This window comes from Hordeum vulgare, chromosome 5H (assembly GCF_904849725.1).
Source record: "Hordeum vulgare subsp. vulgare chromosome 5H, MorexV3_pseudomolecules_assembly, whole genome shotgun sequence".
Taxonomy (NCBI): domain Eukaryota; kingdom Viridiplantae; phylum Streptophyta; class Magnoliopsida; order Poales; family Poaceae; genus Hordeum; species Hordeum vulgare.
The window spans coordinates 289,224,232-289,245,797 of NC_058522.1; positions in this window are offsets into that span (position 1 = coordinate 289,224,232).

Consider the following 21,566-nt stretch of genomic DNA (forward strand, 5'->3'; position numbering starts at 1 on the left):
CCTTTGGCTTCGCTATGCTTTGCTTTCCTTTCCGTTGTCACAAGTTTTGCAACGGTCTATCACATCGAGCCTCCAGGTCGATTCTAGCCTTAGGATTATCTTTTGACTTCCCCTCTATGCCGAACAATGTACCAAAAATGGCCTCCGCAATATTCTTTTCAGTGTGCATCACGTCAATGTTGTGCGGGCAAAGGAGGTCTTTGAAGTAAGGGAGATCCCATAGGCATGACTTGTGAGTCCACGCGTGTTCCGTATTATACCCTTTGAAGTATCCTGGACGCAAAGGATCAGGCTCGAGAGCGTTTAACAGATCAAGGGTCTGTTGGCCTGTCAACGCAGCTGGTGCAGTGTTTTTGACAACTCTACCTTTGATGAAATTCTTCTTGTCTTTTCTGAACTTATGGTCAGGATCCAGGAATGTCTATGCATGTCGAAGCAAGAATACTTGCGACCAGCCTGCAGCCAACGAAACTGAACAGCTGCCTTGCATGTGGTGCACGGGAACCTTCCATGCACACACCAGCCAGCGAATAGCGCAAACGCCGGATAATCATGCGTCGAGTACATGTACCACACATGCATTTTGAAATTTGTTTTGGTAGCCGCGTCGTAGGTCTTGATCCCATTATCCCAGGCTTCTTGCAACTCATCCTTAAGCGGCTGCATGTACACATTCATATTCTTCCCCGGATAGTTGGGCCCTGGAATTATCAACGTCAGGAATACGTTCTTTCTTTTCATAATCTCTCTGGGTGGCAAATTTAGTGGAATGACAAATACAGGCCAACAACTGTATTGTGCTGCCGTCATACCATACACATTGAACCCATCCGTGCTGATGGCAACTCTAGGTTGCCTTGGATCTTCCGATTTATCCTTATGTAATGCATCAAAGTGCCTCCACGCAAAATCATCTGAATTGTGTACCAGCATCTTGTTCCCATCCGCATCTAGTTCGGTTCTTTTGCCCAATTTGTGCCATGTCATCTGTCTGGCCGTCTCTTCGACCATGAAAAGACGTTGAAGTCTTGGTACGATTGGCAGATATCGAAGAACACTAATGGGGATTTTGGTCTGATTCTTCTCACCCATGTCGTTGTCTACCACAATATACCTGGAAGAATTGCAAATGGGGCAATAGTTCAAGGCCGCATACTCAAGCCTAAATAAGGCATATCCATTCTCACACGCATGTATCTTCTCATTGGGCATCTTAAGTACACGGAGGATTTTCTCTGACTGGTACAGGTTTGCAGGCAGTACATGGGCTTTGGGTAGAAAGCGTCCAAATATCGTCATCATCGCGTCGTAGCATTCTCTACCTAGGTTGAATTGAGCCTTCAGAGCCATTACTTGTGCGATGGCATCCAGCTAACAAAGCTCAGTCTGCTCGTGGAGAGGACGTTTTGAAGACTCCAGCATTTCATAGAAGGCCTTTGCAGATTCCTCCATCTGATCGTCCGAATCACGAGCATCATCAAAGTCTTGCACCATGTCTTCAATCCCGGTACCATGCTCGTCGGTGCGACGACGAATCACCTCAGCTCTGACACGTTGGTCAGACTCACCATGAAAAGTCCACACCGTATAATTAGGCGTAAAACCCCACTTCTGTAGGTGTTTACCCATTTCAAACTTTGTCTGCTTTTTCCAGTTGTCGCAGTTCGGACAGGGGCACCATGTTTGATGCTGGCCATTTGCAAATGCGGCTCTCACAAACCCCCTGGTTTTTGTTAACCATTCATGGGTCATGTCTTTCTGACTAGGGTGACCAGTGTACATCCAAGCACGATCACTCATGTTGCCTAGCTACCTATGGGGCCACAAGAAATAAATATATAATTCATCATCTATATTCATACGCTAATCTAGTTTGTTAGTTTTATTACGTCCATGCAACCTACATGCTAATAGGTAAAGATAGGTCCTAATCCCACCCGAGTATGTGTAGACTGGGTTCGTTTTCCCATGCTCTGCTCCAGATGCGACGCAGAATTTCGGTAGCACCTCCCCTCTGTTCTCCTGATACACGTCTCGGCAATAAGCAGAGAGGATGTGTACCCGGAGAACAACAGGGGTGGCACTGACGAAAATCCGCATCGGATCCGGAGCACAGCATACGAGAAAACAAACCCAATCTACACATACTCGGGCTGTCCATGGATAATGTTGGACAATTTGAAAGGATGGCGGTTATAAATATGCAAAAAAATGCATATTTATAGATGTCGCCCTTTCGAACGGGAGACGCATACTGGTCACGCATACTCATGATTGAAGAAACCTATAGCTAGCAAGTTTCATAGGCACGAAGACCGGGACAGAGCAAATTAAGGGGGTAGGAGGAGAAGTCATTTGTGCTCACCAACAAACACAAGGGCGGAGCTCGTCCAACGCACGTGGAGGTCGTCGAACAACTGCACAATGAAATTCACCTGATCAACACAAATATGATGTTTTTATAATTAACATAATCGGAAAATATGTGACCTAACTCATAATTTACAAAATTATGACCCCGTCGGCTTAGTGGCGGCGATGGTCGGTGGTGTCGGTTGTTGGTGGCGTCGGCGGTCGGGGGTTAGTTGTGTCGGTGGTCGGGGGTTAGTGTTGTCGGGTGTCGAGGATCACTGGCGTCGGGGGTTGGGGTCTCTTTGGTCAACAAGAGGCCGCAGAGGTGTCGGGGGTCGGGGGTTGGGGGTCAATGGTGTCGGGGGTCGGGGGTAGGGGGCCGAGGGTCGAAGATCAGGGGCGTCGGGGGACGGGGGTCGAGGGTCAGTGGCGTCGGGAGTCGAGGGTCAGTGGCGTCGGGCGTCGGGGGTCGAGGGTCGAGGGTCAGTGGCTTCTGCAGTCGAGGGTCAATGGCGTCGGGCATCGGGGGTCGGGGGTTAGTGGAGTCGGGGGTCGGGGGTCAGTGGTGTCAGGCGTCGGGGGTCGGGAGTCGGGTCCTTTTTCTTCTTTCTTTCCTCTTTCTTCTTCTTCTTCTTCCTTTTTCTTCTAGTTGATTATTCTCTTATTTTCTTCTAAGTTTTTTTTCTATCTATTGTTTTCTTCTCTATCTACTTTTTCTACCTAATAAACTAACTATCTAATTTCACATAAAAAATGGGGCTCTAAATATCCAAAAAGAACCTATAAGTAAAGCAAACTTCTACTTTATTATATAACTTCAAAATAAAATGTACACTAACAAAATAAAATGCACACTAGCAAAATAAAATCCAGCCTCCAATGAACAATTTATGCTGAGAAAAAACAGGAAATAAAGAAAAAAAGAAAAAAAATTACCTTCAGTGGGAGGAGGGCAGTGGGAGGAGGGGAGGGCGAGCTCCGGCCGTGGGGGTGGCGCCCCTTTGCGGGGAGGAGGGGAGCGGGGAGAGCCGGTAGTCGGCGGGGGGGAGGAGGGCCATGGGGAGGAGGGCAGTGGGAGGAGGGCAGTGGGAGAAGGGGCAGTGGGAGGAGGGCAGTGGGGAGGAGGGCAGTGGGAGGAGGGCAGTGGGAGGAGGGCCGCGGGGAGGAGGGCAGTGGGAGGAGGGCAGTGGGAGGAGGGGCGGGCGAGCTCCGGCCGTCGGGGAGGCGCCCCTTTGCGGGGAGGAGGGGAGCGGGAAGAGTCAGTAGTCGGCGGAGGGGAGGAGGGCCGCGGGGAGGAGGGCCACGGGGAGGAGGGTCGCAGGGAGGAGGGCGGCGGTGGGCCGGAGCAGTGAAGGGGGTGGTGGCGGCGGCGCTGTAGTGGGCAGGGGCGCGCGCGAGATGACAGGAGATCGACGGGGAGCGTGCCGTTAGGGGGAGCGGGGGTGGGGGCTGGGTGCCGTTAGGGGGAGCCCCCCTTTGCCGTCTGTAGAAGCTGGGAGGCGGACGGCAAAGGGGTGGGTGGGTGGCGTGGGCTTCGGCCGTTAGGGGGAGCCCCCCTTTGCCGTCCGGGTTTTCTTTGGCGTTCGCCTCCGGGCCCTTTGCCATGCGTCAGCAGACAACAAAGAGGTGGCCGGCGACAAATAAAACCTTTGCCATCAGCAACATCTTTGTCGTCTGCTTTGTGCCAGCTGACGGCAAAGAAGATCTTTGCCATGTGTCAGCAGACGGCAAAAGCATGGCAGATGGCAAATTTCTCAATTCCAGTAGTGATGCCCTATTTCCTTGTGGCTTCCTCGTGGTTCCCCCTGACTCCTTTTTATTTTTGGAATTTTTCTAAAATACCAAAACCAACAGAACATATTTTTTGGAATTTTTGGAGTCAGTTTTCTTACCATTTCACGTACCTACTCCTTTTCAGGCTTCAGGAGTGTTCCGGAAGGTCTCTCTTATGTGCTCCTCCGATGTTATCACTTGGATAATGTTAGTCTCAATATTAATGGGCATACCCGAGGTGTAATGCTTAGTTCTTCGCCCTTTTACCGCTCTTGGATTTTGCCTTTGAATTTATTGATCTTTATAGCGCCGGAGTGATCGGCCTCCTCGACAACATATGGGCCTTCCCATTTGGGGAGGAGTTTACTAGATCTCCTACATTGAATTCTCGTTTTTGGATTCTCTTATCATCCCATGTTTGAACTTTTTCTTTAAATAACTTGTCATTTTCATAGGCTTGTGTCCTCCATTCATCTAGTGAGCTAATATCAAATAGCCTATTTTCATAGGCAAGTTTAAAGTCGTAGTTAAGTTCTTTAATTGCCCAATAAGCTTTATGTTCTAACTCAAGAGGTAAATGATAAGCTTTTCCATAAACCATTTTATAAGGAGACATCCCCATGGGATTTTTATAAGCAATTCTACGAGCCCATAAAACATCATGAACTTTCTTAGACCAATTCTCTCTAGACCTATTGACAGTCTTTTGCAATATTAGTTTTTTTTCTCGGTTGCTCAATTCAACTTGGCCACTAGACTGAGGATGATAAGGTGATGCAATTCTATGGTTAACATCATATTTACCTAGAAGTTTATGGAAAGCACCATGAATAAAATTTCAACCACCATCAGTCATTAAATATATAGGGACTCCAAACCTCTGAGAAATGATGTCTTTAAGCATTTTAATAGAAGTGTTACGATCAACACTACTAGTTGGAATAACTTCTACCCACTTAGTAATCAACATCAACTAAAATATGAGTATACCCATTAAAGTAAGGAAAAGGTCCCCTAAAATCAAAGCCATAGACATCAAATGGTTCGATAGCAAGTGAATAATTCGTAAGCGTTTCCTCACATTTACCAATGTTACCAACTCTTTGACATTCATCACATGAAAGGACATACTTACAAGCATCTTTAAAAAGAGTAGGGGTCGTGGTTTTGTCACGGCAGATGTCCTCATGAACGGACTTAGTGGTGAGGCCATCATCACGGTGTAGCGACTCAAAAGGGTTGATTGGGGATGACAGACGGATTTACCCAGGTTCGACCCCTCTAATGGAGGTAAAATCCTACGTCCTGCTTTTGTGTCTATATTGATGGGGATCTTGATTACAAGGATGCAGAATGGCTAACCTAGCTCTCGGGACCTTCTTCCTTGATCTATCTACCTCGAGGGCTCTCCTTTATATACAGGTAGAGGCCTCGAGTTTACAACGGAGTCCGGGTGAGCAAGCACCCATGACCTACTACAATTCTACTTCATCTTGCTACCCAAGTTAGAAAAGTCTCTTATGTCTCCTGCCTTCTGGGCCTTTAGTCACCGTCTCCTGGTGATGAACCGTAGGAAGACCTAATGGATATGTTTTCGGCCCATCTCCTTGTCTTCTCTTATGGTTTGACCGAACCCTTTAGCGTGGGTTACATCTTGGGGTTATATCCTCGACATTAGGCCCCAGGTTGACTTGAATTTTGTCACGTCAAGCTATCCTGATCAAAAAATGAGCCGTCCACCCTTGCCTTTTATCGACTTATTAATTTCTTCAAAATGTCAGCTGGTAGCTGTTGTTGTCTTAGCTATTTTCCCTTTGTTGTCTACCCATGATGACACTCGCCAGAATTTAATGTCGTGTGGTGTCCTCACGACTAGTTCCTGCATGAATTCCTATCCTGAAAACCGAGGCGTCGTCCCGTCAGGATTTAAGTGCGAGTCATCTATTCTTGGTCTTTGTAGTTGTCACTTCAACTATTATAAATATAGTTCGAGGGCCTCTCTTCTTCACTTTTACCCCTTCTTGTCATCATCTTCTTCTTCCTCTGGTCTGAGCACCCGCCCGTGCTATTGCCATTGCTTGCGTTCAACATCTGCCTCGTGCTGTAGCTATTCCCCGTCTCCTCCCTGGTTTATTTTAGGCGTCTTTTGGCATCTCCAACAATAGGCAAAGGTATTTTATTTCTATTCCTCTGTAAATATTCACCCGAGTTATCTTCGAAGTTCATCGGAGAAACCCAAGAGTATCGCATTTGTTCGTCACCATTGTTGCTATCTACATGTTTTGAATCTTTACAAACGGGGTATCGAACATAGTGGTTTCTTTTCCGACATAGCAGGCGTGTATCCTTTCTTAAGAACCTGTGACAAAGACCACTGTCATCTCCATGTTCTAGGCTCAATAATTATTTTTCTTTCCAAACCTTTTTTAGATCCGTAGTTGTAGCAATTTTGTTAGGAACTTGTTTATCCTGTACTCAAGAGAATCAGAAAGAAACTATGTCTCGTGTAAGGTGCCTTTTATTGTTGTTGTCTTGTATAAATGATCTTAACCCGCCACATCTAAATATTGTTGGTTTTTTGGCACCGACTCATCTTTGTGGCGACTATTATGTTATAGATGTCCATATTGTCTTATCTTTTGACCATGATACAAATGTTTTTGCAATCTTGTGGCTGCTGTCTAGGCATGCATCATGTCGAAGACTTCCGTATGCAATTGGGTGCCTTCACGAGTTTCGTAAGAGCTTCTCGAGGGCTATATAGACCAAGGTCTATTGTCTTCCAAGGAAGTAATCATATGACGGGTTCCTCAAGGGGAGACACACCCAAATCCTAATGAAGGAGAAGTTGTGGTTTTCATAGATCATCTTCTGAGAGGTTTTTCTCCTCCCGGGTCAAAGTTCTTCCAAGATGTACTCAACTTTCTTCAGCTTCATCCACCAGATTTGGCCCCTAATTCCATATCAAACCTATGCCAATTTCAAGTCTTATGTGAAGTGTACTTGCAAATGCAACCCACTGTTCCACTCTTCCTCGAATTCTTTCATCTGAACCACTAGATTGAGTGTATGGATGGCCCCAGCGAGGAACTGGGTGGTATTTCAATTCAAAGACGTAGAAATGACAGCTTTCCTTCTGCTGCCGTGCCAAGTCATCCCGAAGGGTGGAATAAGACTTGGTTCTATTGTCAAAATACTGCCCTAGCAGACGAACATCCCCTGCCGTGTTATAGACCAAATCGCCTTCGACTCGATTTTGAACTTCCCGTCCAAATTTCTCAGGAGGAACATGACAAATTCGCCTATGTATTCTAAAAATTGGCGATTTGCAGTCTCAAGGTTTGACCGGAGTGGACTTGACCCGTTGTTGGGCATCGTGGATGATCCTCCCGCTGAGTCGTCGAAATGCTCTTATGTGCAAGTATTCTGGTCGTGCAGATGACCCTTAGAGATATAGCATAGTGATTTTGACAGATGATGACATAAATAAGGTTGTTAAGAAACTGCTTGGGGGAAACTCGGGCAGCTTGCAACCAAGTCGGCTTGAATCCTTTCAATGACCTCAACCTAGCTCCTCCGGTATGAACCTTACTCATCTATTACGTGATTGTCTTTGTGACAACCCTTCCAAGCTTAAGTACTTTGTTTTTATTTTAATTTACCCAAATCTCCTTGGCATCTTCTTCATTTTGGAAAAAGAAGAGGTAAGTCCCGGCTAGCAAATCTATAGCCGCTCATTCCAAGAAGAAGAGCAAGACGATTTCTACTACTTCAATATTTTGGGGCGAGTCTCCACCACCGACTGTATCCGGCCAGTCAGCTACCCAAAAACTTCAAGATGAGGCGCCTCATAGTCCAACTCTATCTCGTCCCCAGGCTGGTCTTTTTAAACAACCTGTCAATCGTGTTGACTTAAATCACCAGGAACCACTCCCCTCATCTGGTGACTCATCTACCTCGAGGTTGCCACCTTTTGTTATTAATCAAGGGTAAGTTTCTCCTTCTTTTGTAGCATATGTTTGCCTGTTGGGGCTTCTGAAGCTTTATCTTGTCTTCTTATACTGTAGTGCACCGACGAAGAAGAGGAATCTTGGCAGTTCTTTTGTCACTCCTCATCCAGAAAACCTAGATACGGCGACTTCCCGAGCCACAAGGAGAATCGAATATATTCAAGTCGATCTACTTCAATGTGAAGTAGTGAAAGCACAATTGCTCCCTAAGGTGGTTTTGTTAATTAATCACAACATATGCATCATTTGACTAATGAGTTTATTCAACCATATTTTAGAAAAGTTCAAAGATGCTTTGGCTATAGGATTGTGAGGAGATGCCGCTTGATCCAAGGAAGGAATATGATTGGCTCAAGCTTCAAGCAAGAATACTCTGTGTTTTCTACTTTGTGAGAAATCACTTTGAGTCCATAAGAAAGCCAATACTATTAAAAAGGGATGATGTACTATGATGAATTGGTTGCTCAAGTGCTTAGAGGTAGCCACCAAAAATACTCAACCACTCTCCCACAAAATATCTCTGTCCAAACCCAATCTAGCAATATCGGTGCCACCAACAATTTGCATTCGGCCCTACCGATTTTACACTTGACGGGCCCTATGTCAAAACCCACCATCTCGGTACCACCAAAATTCCTATCGGTGCCATCGAGATTGAGTGACCTACTTTGTGTTGAGAAGATTTCAAGAATCGAAACTTCCGACTATGAAATCGGTCCCACCAAGATTTGGAAACTGGTCAAGGTCATCGTATCGGTACCACTGAGATTACTATATCGGTCTCACCGAGAATTCAAAAGTTGCCACATTTAGTGCAACTCAGTACCACCGAGATTCATTTCGGTGTCATCGAATTGGGTAATAATGTTGTAACTGCTGGGGAATGTCACACGGGAAACAAAAAATTTCCTACATTCACCAAGATCAATCTATGTGGATCAACATCTACGAGAGGGGGAGTGTATATACATACCCTTGTAGATTGCTAAGAAGAAGCGTATATAACGTGGTTGAAGTAGTCGAACATCCTCAGGATCCAAATCGCAATCCGTCCCGCGAATCCATCATGATCCGTCCCGATCTAGCGTCGAATGGACAACACCTCTACGTTCAGCACACATACAGCTCGATGACGTTCTTTACCTCCTTGATCCAGCAAGCAAGGATGGAGAGGTAGATGAGTTCTCCAACAATGCAACAACGTGACTGTGGTGGTGGTGGTGTAGTTGTCCCCGTAGGGCTACGCCTAGCGCTACCAAAACCGCGAACGGAGGAGAAAATTATCTAGGGAGGGAGAGGGGCGCCAAGGGCTTCGTGTGTACTCTTGGGGCACCCATCCCCTCTATATATAGGTGGAGGGGCATGGGGAACATCCCCTCCAAGCCCTAGGGTGCAGCCAAGGGGGGAGGAGATGGAATCATAGTCCCCTTCCTTCCCTTCCATACAAAGGTGGACTTTCCACCTTTTCCAACTCCATGGGCCTCGAGGGACTTGTGCGCTCGGCCCAATAAGGACACATTGTCTCTCCTCAGACCATGCAAACTCTTGGGATGTGGTAGTACCCTTGGTCAATTTCCAGACTCCTTCTGAAGTTTTCAGAACTTTCTAAAAGCTTCCTGGTATAATACTGGAAAAACCTGAAACTTTTCTGGTAGCAAAAATATGACTTCCCATATATAAATCTTTACCTCCGGACCATTCCGGATCTCCTCGTGACGTACGGGATCTCATTCGGGAATCCTAACAACCTTGGTCACCAACATACATAACTCAACTATACCGAAATGTCACCGAACCTTAAGTGTGCAGATCCTGCGGGTTTGAGGACTATGCAGACATGACCTGAGACATTATCCGGCCAATAACCAATAGAGGTACATGGATGCCCATATTGGCTCCTACATATTCTACGAAGGTCTTTATCGGTCTTATCGGTCGAATCACGATGTCAAGGATTCAATCAATCCCGTTTTGTCCATCGGTATGTTTCTTGCCCGAGATTCTATCATCGGTATCTCCATACCTAGTTCAATCTCGTTACCGGCAAGTCTCTTTACTCGTTCCGTAATACAAGATCCCGTGACTAACTCCTTAGTCACATTACTTGCAAGCTCATTGCGATGTTGTATTACTGAGTGGCGAATAGAGATACCTTCCGTCATACGGAGTGACAATCCCAGTATCGATTCATGCCAACCCAACAGACAGCATTGTAGATACCTGTAGAGCACCTTTATAATCACCCAGTTATGTTGTGACGTTTGATACACAAAAGGCACTCCTCCGGTGCCCGGAAGTTACATGATCTCATGGTCATAGAAACAGATACTTGACATCCAGAAAACAATAGCAATAAACTGCACGATCACATGCTATGTTCATAGTTTGGGTCTTGTCCATCACATCATTCTCCTAATGATGCGATCCCGTTATAAAATGAGAACTCATGTTTATGGTCAGGAAACCTTGACCATCGTTGATGAATGAGCTAGTCCTTTAGAGGCTCACTACACACAGTGTGTTGTCTATGTACCCACGCATGTATTTGAGTTTCGAATCAATACATTTATAGCATGGATAATAAATGATTATCATGGACAAGGAAATATAATAATAACAATCTTCTTATTGCTTCTAGGGCATATTTCCAATAGTCCCCCACTTGCACTAGAGTCAATAATCTAGTTCGCATCACTATGTGATTCACACCCAATAAGTTCTGGGGTTTATCATATTTTGCTTGTGAGAGAGGTTTTACTCAACGGGTCTGAACCTTTCAGATCTGTGTGCTCTTTGCAAATCTCTTTGTCATTCTGTAGATCTTGCTACCACGCTCCATTTGGAACTATTCAAAATGACTGCTCTATTATATGAATCCGATTTTCTACTCAGAGTCATCTGGATTGGTGTTAAAGCTTGCATCGATGTAACCATTTATGATGAACTCTATTATCACCTCCATTATCAAGAAACATTTCCTTAGTCCTCAAGTTACTAAGGATAAATTTGATCGTTGTCCAGTAATCCATTCCTAGATCACTCTTGTACCCCTTGATAGATTCATGGCAAGGCACACATCAGATGCGGTATACAACATAGCATACTATAGAGCCTACGGATAAGGCATAGGGGACGACCATCGTCCTTTCTCTTTCTTCTGCCGTGGACAATCTCTGAGTCTTTACTCAAATTCACACCTTATAATATAGTCAAGACCTCCTTCGTTGACCGATCTATTTTGAAGTCCTTCAAAATCTTGTCACGGTATGTATTCATTGAATGTTTTTATCAAGCGTTTTGATCTATCTCTACATATCTTGATGCTTAATGTTCAAGTAGCTTAACCTAGGTTTTCCTTTGAAAAACTCCTTTCAAACAACCCTATATGCTTTAAAAAATCTACATTATTTCTGATCAACAATATGTCAACCACATATGTATATATATCAGAAATTCTATAGTGCTCCCACTCACTTTCTTGGAAATACAAGTTTCTCATAAATTTCGTATAAACCAAAAGGTTTTGATCATCTCATCAAAGTGTATATTCCAACTCCAAGATGCTTGCTCCAATCCATAGAAGGATCGATGGAGCTTGCATACTTGTTAGCATCCTTAGGATTGAGAAAACTTTTTGGTTGTATCCCATACAACCTTTCCTCAAGGAAACAGTCGAGGAAATAATGTTTTGACATCCATCTGCAAGATTTCATAATTGAAAATGCAACAATTGCTAATCTAATTCCAATAGACTTTAGCATCGCTACGGTTGAGAAAGTCTCATCGTAGTCAACTCCTTGAACTTGTTAGAAACCTCTTTGCGCCAAGCCGACCTTTTCTAAATGGTGACATTTACCATCATCATGTTTATTACTTTTAACGATCCATCTGTACTTAATAGCCTTACGACCATCAGGTAGCTCTTCCAAAGTCCACATTTTGTTTTCATACATGGATCCTATCTCGGATTTCAAGGCCTTCGGCTATTTGTCGGAATCCGTGCCCACCATCGCTTCTTCATAGCTCGCAGGTTCATTGTTGTCCAGCAACATGACCTCCAAGACAGGATTACCGTATCACTCTGGAGCAATACGTGTCCTTGTCGACTTATGAGGTTTGGTAGTGACTTGATCTGAAGCTTTCATGATCACCATCATTAGCTTCCACTTCAACCGGTGTAGGCGCCACAGGAACAATTTCCTGCGCCCTTCTACTCTCTAGTTGAAGTGATGGTTCAAAAACCTCATCAAGTTTCACCATCCTCCCACTCAATTCTTTCAAGAGAAACTCTTCCTTGAGAAAGGACCCGTTTTTCATCAACAAACACTTTGATTTGGGATCTGAGATAGGAGGTATATCCAACTGATTCCTTTAGGTATCCTATGAAGATGCAATTTTATCCGCTTTGGGTTCGAGCTTATCAGGCTAAAGCCTTTTGACATGAGCATCGCAGCCCCAAACTTTAAGAAACGACAGCTTAGGTTTATCTAAACCATAGTTCATATGGTGTCATCTCAACAGAATTAAATGATGCCCTATATAAGGTGAATGTGGTTGTCTCTAATGCATAACCCCAAAATGATAGTGGTAATTTGATAAGAGACATCATAGTATGCACCACATCTAATAGGGCACAACTATGACGTTCGGGCACACCATCGCACTATGGTGTTCCAAGTGGCTTGAGTTGTGAAACAATTTCCACATTGTCTTAAATGTATACCAAACTCGCAATTGAGATATTCACCTCTATGATAACATCGTACACATTTCATCCTCTTGTCACGACGATCTCCAACTTCACTCTGAAATTGCTTGAACTTTTCAATAATTCAAACTCGTGATTCATCAACTAAATACACCTGTATCTACTCAAATCATTTGTGAAGTAAGAACATAATGATATCCACTGCATGCCTCAGCACTCATTGGACTGCATACTTCAAAATGTATTATTTCCAATAAATCACTTGCTCGTTTCATTTTACTGGAAAATGATGCCTTCAGTCATATTGCCCATGTGGCATGATTTGCATGTCTCAAGTGATTCAAAATCAAGTGAGTCCAAAAGATCCATCTGCATGGAATTTGTTCCTGCGTTTACACCAATAGGTATGGTTCACATATCTCAAACGATTCAAAAATGAGTGAGTCCAAAGATCCATCAGCATGGAGCTTCTTCATCCATTTTCTACCAATATGCCTTAAGCAGCAGTGCAACAACTAAGTGGTACTATCATTACTATTTGTATCTTTTGACATCAATATTATGAACATGTGTATTGATGACGAGTTGATGGATTTACTTCTCGCCCCTCGTTGGTTACCCGAAGTGGAAGGTGGAGATGTAGTCAACAGGAGATTTCCCTTACACGGAGACTGTAAGGTTTATCGAACCAAGAGGACTCCTAGGCTCAACAAGTAGGTATCTTCCACCCTGGCGCTAGCAGAAGACATGTACCTACACACACAACAAATAACTTTTCTCCCAACGAGTACAGAGAGGTTGTCAATCTCTCCGGCCTTGTAGTTTGCAAACGATCAAAACACAAGCGGGAAGGTAATAGTGATTGCAACGGAAAAGTAAATGAAAGCGGTAAATGAAGGAGGTGTAAACAATGATGGTGATATGGACCGGAGTCACATGATGTTCACTAGTGAGGTCTCTCTCCCAAAAAAAGATAAACAACTATGCTTGGGTAAACAAATCACAGTTGGGCAATTGATAGAATTATGATCGCATCGCAATGCTAATTATGCTACTTGACAGTTAGAGGTTCAATAGTAATGGGCAGTACGCCAAGACAAGTAGACCGTTTATTCATCAACATCTACTTACTAATCATCCACCTTGAGATATCTATCCAGAACATCTCTTCGATATTAAGTTGCGAGCGCCACCCAAAGTGTAAACTCAAAGCAACGGACAACTGCATTAACAAACTATGCGTAAGGTAAACAATCCTTGCAGCCATGGTCGTAAGCACCGTTGTTTTCTCCCTCGTGGCAACAAGCACATCCCCTTGTCTCATGTTTCTGTCACTCAATCTAGACATCGAGGGGCATGAACCCACAATCATGCATAACGCTCCCTCTTGGAGTTACAATCTACTACTTGGCCAAAGCAATAAATAGCAACGGAGAACATGCATGAATGACTAAGGAACATAATATAAAAGGATAATCAAATATATAACTCAGAACAATCTGAACATAACCTCATAATCCATCGGATCCCAACAGACCGAGCATAGCAAAAGCAAGAGAATCACATGGATGCCTTGATCATGTAGGGCAGCTCACAAGTACTAACCATTGAAGCACAAGATTGGAGAGAAGACATCAGATAGATACTGGTCATGGACTCATGGTCCAAGGAGGACTACTCACGGCACATCCGGAAAGCATCCATGGCGGTGGAGAAGCTCCTGGAAGTCAATCCTCCCTCCGGCAGGGTGTCGGGAAGAGGTCTCCTGACGCTCCCGATCTCACAAGCGCTACGGCGGCGGAACGATGGAGAAATTCGCGATTCCATAAAGTCTGCGAGGGTTTCCTCTCGGGACTCTAAATATAGGCCAAAGGAGCGCACCAGAGTAGGTGGGCCCACCTAGGAGACCTTGTGGTGCGGCCTAGGGCCTAGCCGCGCCAGCAGGCCGCCTGGGAGGCCCCTGGCCCCCCTGTGGCCCATCTTCGGTGATCGGGAAGCTTCTGTTTCGCTGATTTTTTATATATTTTTCTGGAATTTTCCGGGCTTCGGAATATTGGGTAAAAGCCCCTGCAAAATAGAGAACAGAAGACAGAAACTGGCACTAGGTGCACTGAGTTAGAGGTTCGTCGAAATGTGTGTAAAATGATATAAAAGTGTAGCAAAACATATAACACTGTCACCCAAAAGATCATGGAACAAGCAGAAATTATAGATACGTTTGGGACATATCAACATCCCCAAGCTTAATTTCTGCTCGTCCTCGAGTAGATAAATGATAACACAATAATTTCTGTGGTGTCATGCTAACACACATATAAGAACTTAAATTTAAAGCAAGTGAGATATGCAATTCAAGTCAAGGCAATAACAAGCAAGAGTCTATATCTAGTATTGAATTTAGCAAAGTAAGAACATAAAGGTGCAAGAGCTCTCGCTGTCCATGAATCAAATGTCTCCAAATGGTGTTTGCATGCAAGAAGTGGGAGATGGGTTGAGATCACAAAGTATTTTTTTAATTGAGAACTCAATCTACTAAACCTCACACTTACTCTCCTTCGGAATCTTATTATGACTCATCCCCAGACCACTAGTCAGGCACAAGTCAAAATGATCCTCTCCCTTTCGATTTTGAGCACTCATGAAATGGATGAGCATAAGCAAGATATGTTGGCACTTAGGATGGCAAATATAATAATGATGGGGAAGGAAGACAAAAAGGTGTGAAAGGCTCACATCAATGAGGATAACCATAGGCGAGAGAAAGCCAAATGATAGATATGATGTGAGGTGTGGGGTTTGCAATGTAACAGATGCACATATGAGCTAAGGTAAGCTCTCCAATGAAACTAGTGGGGGTGCATCCAACTTGTTTGCTCATGAAGACCTAGAGCTCATTTGAGGAGGCTCATCTTTGGAATATGCAAACTAAGTTATATAGTGTAAGGGTCCCCACATAGTTATGCATATATGATAATCTGTATGTAGTACAAATATAGCAATGGAGTACGAGTGTGGATCTTTCAAAAAGAATAATAGTGTTGCCGCTTCTCTCTTTTTATTATTTTTCTCTTTTTTTGGCCTCTTTGGCTCTATCTTTTTATCTCTCATTTGTCCTCTTTGGGATCTTTTGTTTTGTCCACTTTGGGGTCTTTTCCTCACTTAAGGGCAACGCTCTATGTTTTCCATGAATAAAAAGAAAACTCATCACACTTTATAAGAAGTACTCAACATAAAGACAAGTGAAAACTATCATGATGTATGCAAATGTATGCTTGTGCGAATGTATCAGGATATGCAATGATACTAGCGCGTCATGTAGCAATAATTTGGGCAAGGCCCACCTATCATGCGGATCTATGATCAAGCAAAATCAAGTATGACATGAAGATCAAGTCATGAGATGGTGGATGTTGCATGGCAATGAATCTCGGAAAGTCTATGGAAATGCCTTAATAGGTAGGAATGGTGGTTGTTTTGAGGAAAGATATAATGAGGCTGAAGTATCACAGAGTGTATCATGTCATGGGTTTGGATGCATCGGTGCAGTTTGCACCAACTCTCAATGTGAGAAAGGCCAATGCACGGTACCGAAGAGGCTAGAAAAATACGGATGGTGGAAGTGCCAACAATCGAATACTCACATTAGTCCAAAGAACTCATACACTTATTATCGGTAACTCTCTATCTAGTTAGGAAATTCACAAAGAGACAAGTATCCCGAGGAGGTGTGTTTGGGGGTTTTGTTATCCTTGCGCATCCTCGACTCCTGGTAACGTGAGGGTACTCTATATATCCCAACCCCTCCAGAGGTTAGTGATCAATTTAGTAGCTAGAGTTCTCAAGGAATTTTTAGTTTTTGAAAAACACACGGATTTCCCAAAATACGACACCTATCACTAATAGGCTCAAGATCTTGGCACCAGTAGTCCAAACATTACTCAAATCAATACCTCAAAACTATTGCAGGTTACTACTATACTTGAATAGCAATCTCAATTACCTACTCATGCAAGACACACAACTCAGTGCAATGAGCCATATTTCTAAACTAGATAAGCATGATAACTCAAGAGAGTTCCAGAAGCAACCTAAATAATATCTCTTAAAAAGATAAGCATGAACACTAAGAGCTAAACATGACAGTAGCTACGAAAAGATGAAGAACACACAAAAAAGATAAGCATGAAAACCTATGTTGTGTTCTAGAGTGGAATGGAACGTGTTTCTCTCCCAAACAAGGTAGGCTAGGTTCCGAATTGTTATGAACAACAACCAAAACTTAAACAAACTAAAAAGTAAAGAGCGAGACGCTCCAAGCATAGCACATATCATATGAAGTGATAAAAATGTAGCATGGAGATGGACGAACTGATGATTGTTGATACAGAAGGGGATGCACGAGGGCATCCCCAAGCTTAGACGCTTGAGTATCCTTTGAATATTTCTTGGGGTGGATGGGTGCATCCCCAAGCTTGAGAGCTTGACACTCCTGTATCTTCTTTCATCATCTCCCATCACATACTTGAAAACTCCCTTCATACGAAACTCATCATAAGCTGATTAGAGTGGTTAGTTCCCTTAATAAAATAATTCATTACCTGCTGGAAATAAAGATTTTAATGAAAAGCTACTGCTTCTCATGATTGCCAAAAGTTTTTTGCAAATAAAAAGCAAGCTTAGGATTTGCAAAACAATGAAAACACAAAACATGGCAGAATCTATGAAACACAAAACAACAGGTAGTAAATAATTTCTTCGGGGCACTTCTGCAACTCAAATCAAAAAACTCGGAACAAATGCAAGAAAGGAAATTATATAGAGCATGTTGTCAAAAAAATTAGATCAAAAAGATCTGGTGATTTTTGGTGACTTTTTCCGTCAAGCAGACAAAATATTTTTGTGGACAGCATGTCACAACTTTTGAACTTTCTTGCATTGGGAGGCTATAACTTGGCACAAAGCTTAAAAATAAAGATACAATGATGTTTCTACAGTAGTAACAAGCATCAAGACCACTAAAACAAAAAGTAAAAACAAATTGGGTTGCCTCCCAACAAGCGCTTTCTTTTATGCCTTTGAGCTAGGCATAATGCAAGAAGGAGGATCAAGGTTCTCCGAACTCATCGGAATTATAAAAACCTTCAAACGGATCCTCAATAAGTTCATCCTTATTTATCCTAGGGAACGGGTACGTACCTTTTTCTTTCCCATGTAAGCATATGTGTCCTTTACGTATATCAATGAAGCCTCTCATGGCTCGGACGAAGTCCCTTCCAAGCACTATATTCCCTTTGTTGGGCTCCATGATGAAGAAATCAACCGTTGCCTTCCTTTTAGAGAATGTAACCTAGACATATTTTACCTTTCCCTGGATTTCAGAAATATCACCATTAGCATGTTCATGATAAGATGAAAAAAATTCCTTGTCTAACCAGAGAGAATCATAAAAAACTTTTGGCATTGTAGAAACCATGGATCCAATATCACAATAAGCAACGAAGTCTTGGTTAGAGATGGTAGTTCTAACAAAAGGTTCCCAGTCATCATCTATTTTAAAAATCTACTCCTTATGAACCATGGGTTTCTATCTTTCTCTTAAGTCTAGAGCATCTATTTTCCCTTCAATAGTAGCAAGTCTATCTATAATAGTGTCATAACCATCATTACAAACAAGATTATTATATAGACCATGTATAATATCAAGAGCTCTTGCCTCATCACACTCTAAGAAATCTCCTTTAGCTATAGTATCAAGAGAGTGTTTGCACCATATAAAGAGACCATGATAAAAAAATTCTAAGCACAATTTTGATAGGTATCCAAGGCATAATTCTTTTGTGTGCTTCAGAAATTCTATCCCATGCTTCCTTCATATTTTCTCCATTCCTTTGGTGGAAATATAGGACCTTAGATTCCTTCCAAGCGTCAAACCTTAACATGCTTGAAAAATAAAAGCAAAGTAACTATTTTGTGTGGTTTTGGGTAAAAGACTCTAAAGAAAAAACTAAAAAAGCAAACTAACAAGACTAAAAAGCAAAGGTAAAAGATAGCGTGCAACTACCCTATCTTGAAGACTGGAGTCCTCGGCAACGGCGCCAGAAATTTTCCTGATGACGAGTTGATGGATAGACTTCTCACCCCTCGTCGGTTACCCCAAGTGGAAGGTGGAGATGTAGTCGGCAGCAGATTTTCCTTACACGGAGACTGTAAGGTTTATCGAACCAAGAGGACTCCTAGGATCAACAAGTAGGTGTCTTCCACCCTAGCGCTAGCAGAAGACATGGACCTACACACACAACAAATAACATTGCTCCCAACTAGTACAGAGAGGTTGTCAATCTCTCCGGCCTTGTAGTTTGCAAAGTATCAAAACACAGGCGGGAAGGTAATAGTGATTGCAATGAAAAAGTAAATGAAAGCGATAAATGATGGAGGCGTAAACAATGATGGTGATATGGACCGGAGTCACATGATGTTCACTAGTGATGTCTCACTCCCAAAAGACGATAAACAACTATGCTTGGGTAAACAAATCACAGTTGGGCAATTGAAAGAATTATGATCGCACCGCAATGCTAATTATGCTACTTGATAGTTATAAGTTCAATAGTAACGGGCAGTACGCCAAGACAAGTAGACCGTTTATTCATCAACATCTACTTACTAATCATCCACCTTGAGATATCTATCCAAAACATCTCGGCACTATTAAGTTGCGAGCCCCATCCAAAGTGTAAACTCAAAGCAACGAACAACTGCATTAACGAACTACGTGTAATTAAACAATCCTTCCAACCATGGTCACAAGCACCGTTGTTTTCTCCCTGGTGGCAACAAGCACATCCCCTAGTATCATGTTTGTGTCACTCAAGCTAGACATCGAGGAGCATGAACCCACAATCATGCATAACGGTCCTTCTTGGAGTTACAATCTACTACTTGGCCAAAGCAATAAATAGCAATGGAGAACATGCATGAATCACTAAGGAAAATAATATAAAAGGATAATCAAATATATAACTCATAACAATCTGAACATAATCTCATATTCCATTGGATCCCAACAAACTGAGCATATGAAAAGCAAGAGAATTACATAGATGCCTTGATCATGTAGGGCAGCTCAGAAGGACTAACCATTGAAGCACAAGATAGGAGAGAAGACATCACATAGATACTGGTTATGGACTCAAAGTCCAAGAAGGACTACTCACGGCACGTCCGGGAAACGTCCATGGCGGTGGAGAAGCTCTCGGAGGTCAATCCTCGCTCCGGCAGGATGCCGGGAAGAGGTCTCATGACGCTCCCGATCTCGGAAGCACTGCACCGGCGAAACGATGGATAAATTCGCAATTCCAGAAAGTCTGCGAGGGTTTCCTCTCGGGACTCTAAATATAGGCCAAAGGAGGGCACCGGAGGAGGTGGTACCCACCCAGGCGACCTCCTGGCGCGGCCTAGGGCCTGGCCGCGCCAGCAGGCCGCCTGGGAGGGCCCTGGACCCCCTCTGGCCCATCTTCGGTGATCCGAAAGCTTATGTTTTGCTGGTTTTTATATATTTTTTCTGGAATTTTTTGGGTTTCAGAAAATTGGGTAAAAGCCCCTGCAAAATAGACATCAGGAGACAGAAACTGGCACTGAGTTAGTATGTTAGTCCAAATATGTGTAAAATGATATAAAAGTGTAGCAAAACATATAACAATGTATGCCAAAAGATCATGGAACAAGCAAAAAATATAGATACGTTTGGGACGTATCATGTATCACTATGATCGAAATTCAATAAACCATTCATATTAGGTGCATGACCACTGAAGGTATTATTCAAGTAAACAAAGTAACCATTATTCTCTTTAAATGAATAGTTGTATTGCAATAAACACAATTCAATGATGTTCATGCCTAACGCAAACACCAAACTATATTTAGGTTTAACACTAATCCCGAAGGTAGAGGGAGCGTGCCATGGTGATCTTATCAACCTTGGAAACACTTCTAACACACATCATCACCTTGCCTTTAGCTAGTCCCCGTCAATTCCGTAGCTTTTATTTCGATTTATTAACATTTAGCAACTGAACTGGTATCTAATACCCACGTGCTACTAGGAGTAGTAGTAAAGTACACATCAATAACACGTATATATAATATACTTTTGTTGATGTTGCCAGCATTCTTATCTACTAGGTGTCTAGGGCAGTTCCACCTTAGTGATCATTCCCCTCAACATAGAAGCACATAATCTTGGGTTTTGGTTCAACCTTGGGTTTCTTCTTTAAAGTGACAACCAACTTGGCATTCTCAAACTTCCCCTTATTTCCCTAGCCCTTATTGAAAGTAGTGGTTTTAGTAACCATCATCACTTGATGCTCGTTCTTTTCTACCTTCGCGGTGTCAAACATCACGAACAGCTCAATAATCATCTTCTCTATCCCTGGTATGCTATAATTCATCACAAAGCTTAGTAGCTTTGTGGCGGTGACTATGGAGAAGTATGTCAATCACTATCTCATTTGGAAGATCCAATCTCGCTTGACTTGAGTGATTGCAGTACCCAGACAATCTGAGCACATGCTCAACGAATGAGCTTATCTCCTTTACTTTGTGGCCAAAGATCTTGTCGTAGGTCTCAGACGTCTCAAAATGGGCACGAACCTGAAATCCTAATTTCAGCTCTTGGAACATATCATATGTTCCGTGACGTTTTCAAAATGTCTTGGGTGCCT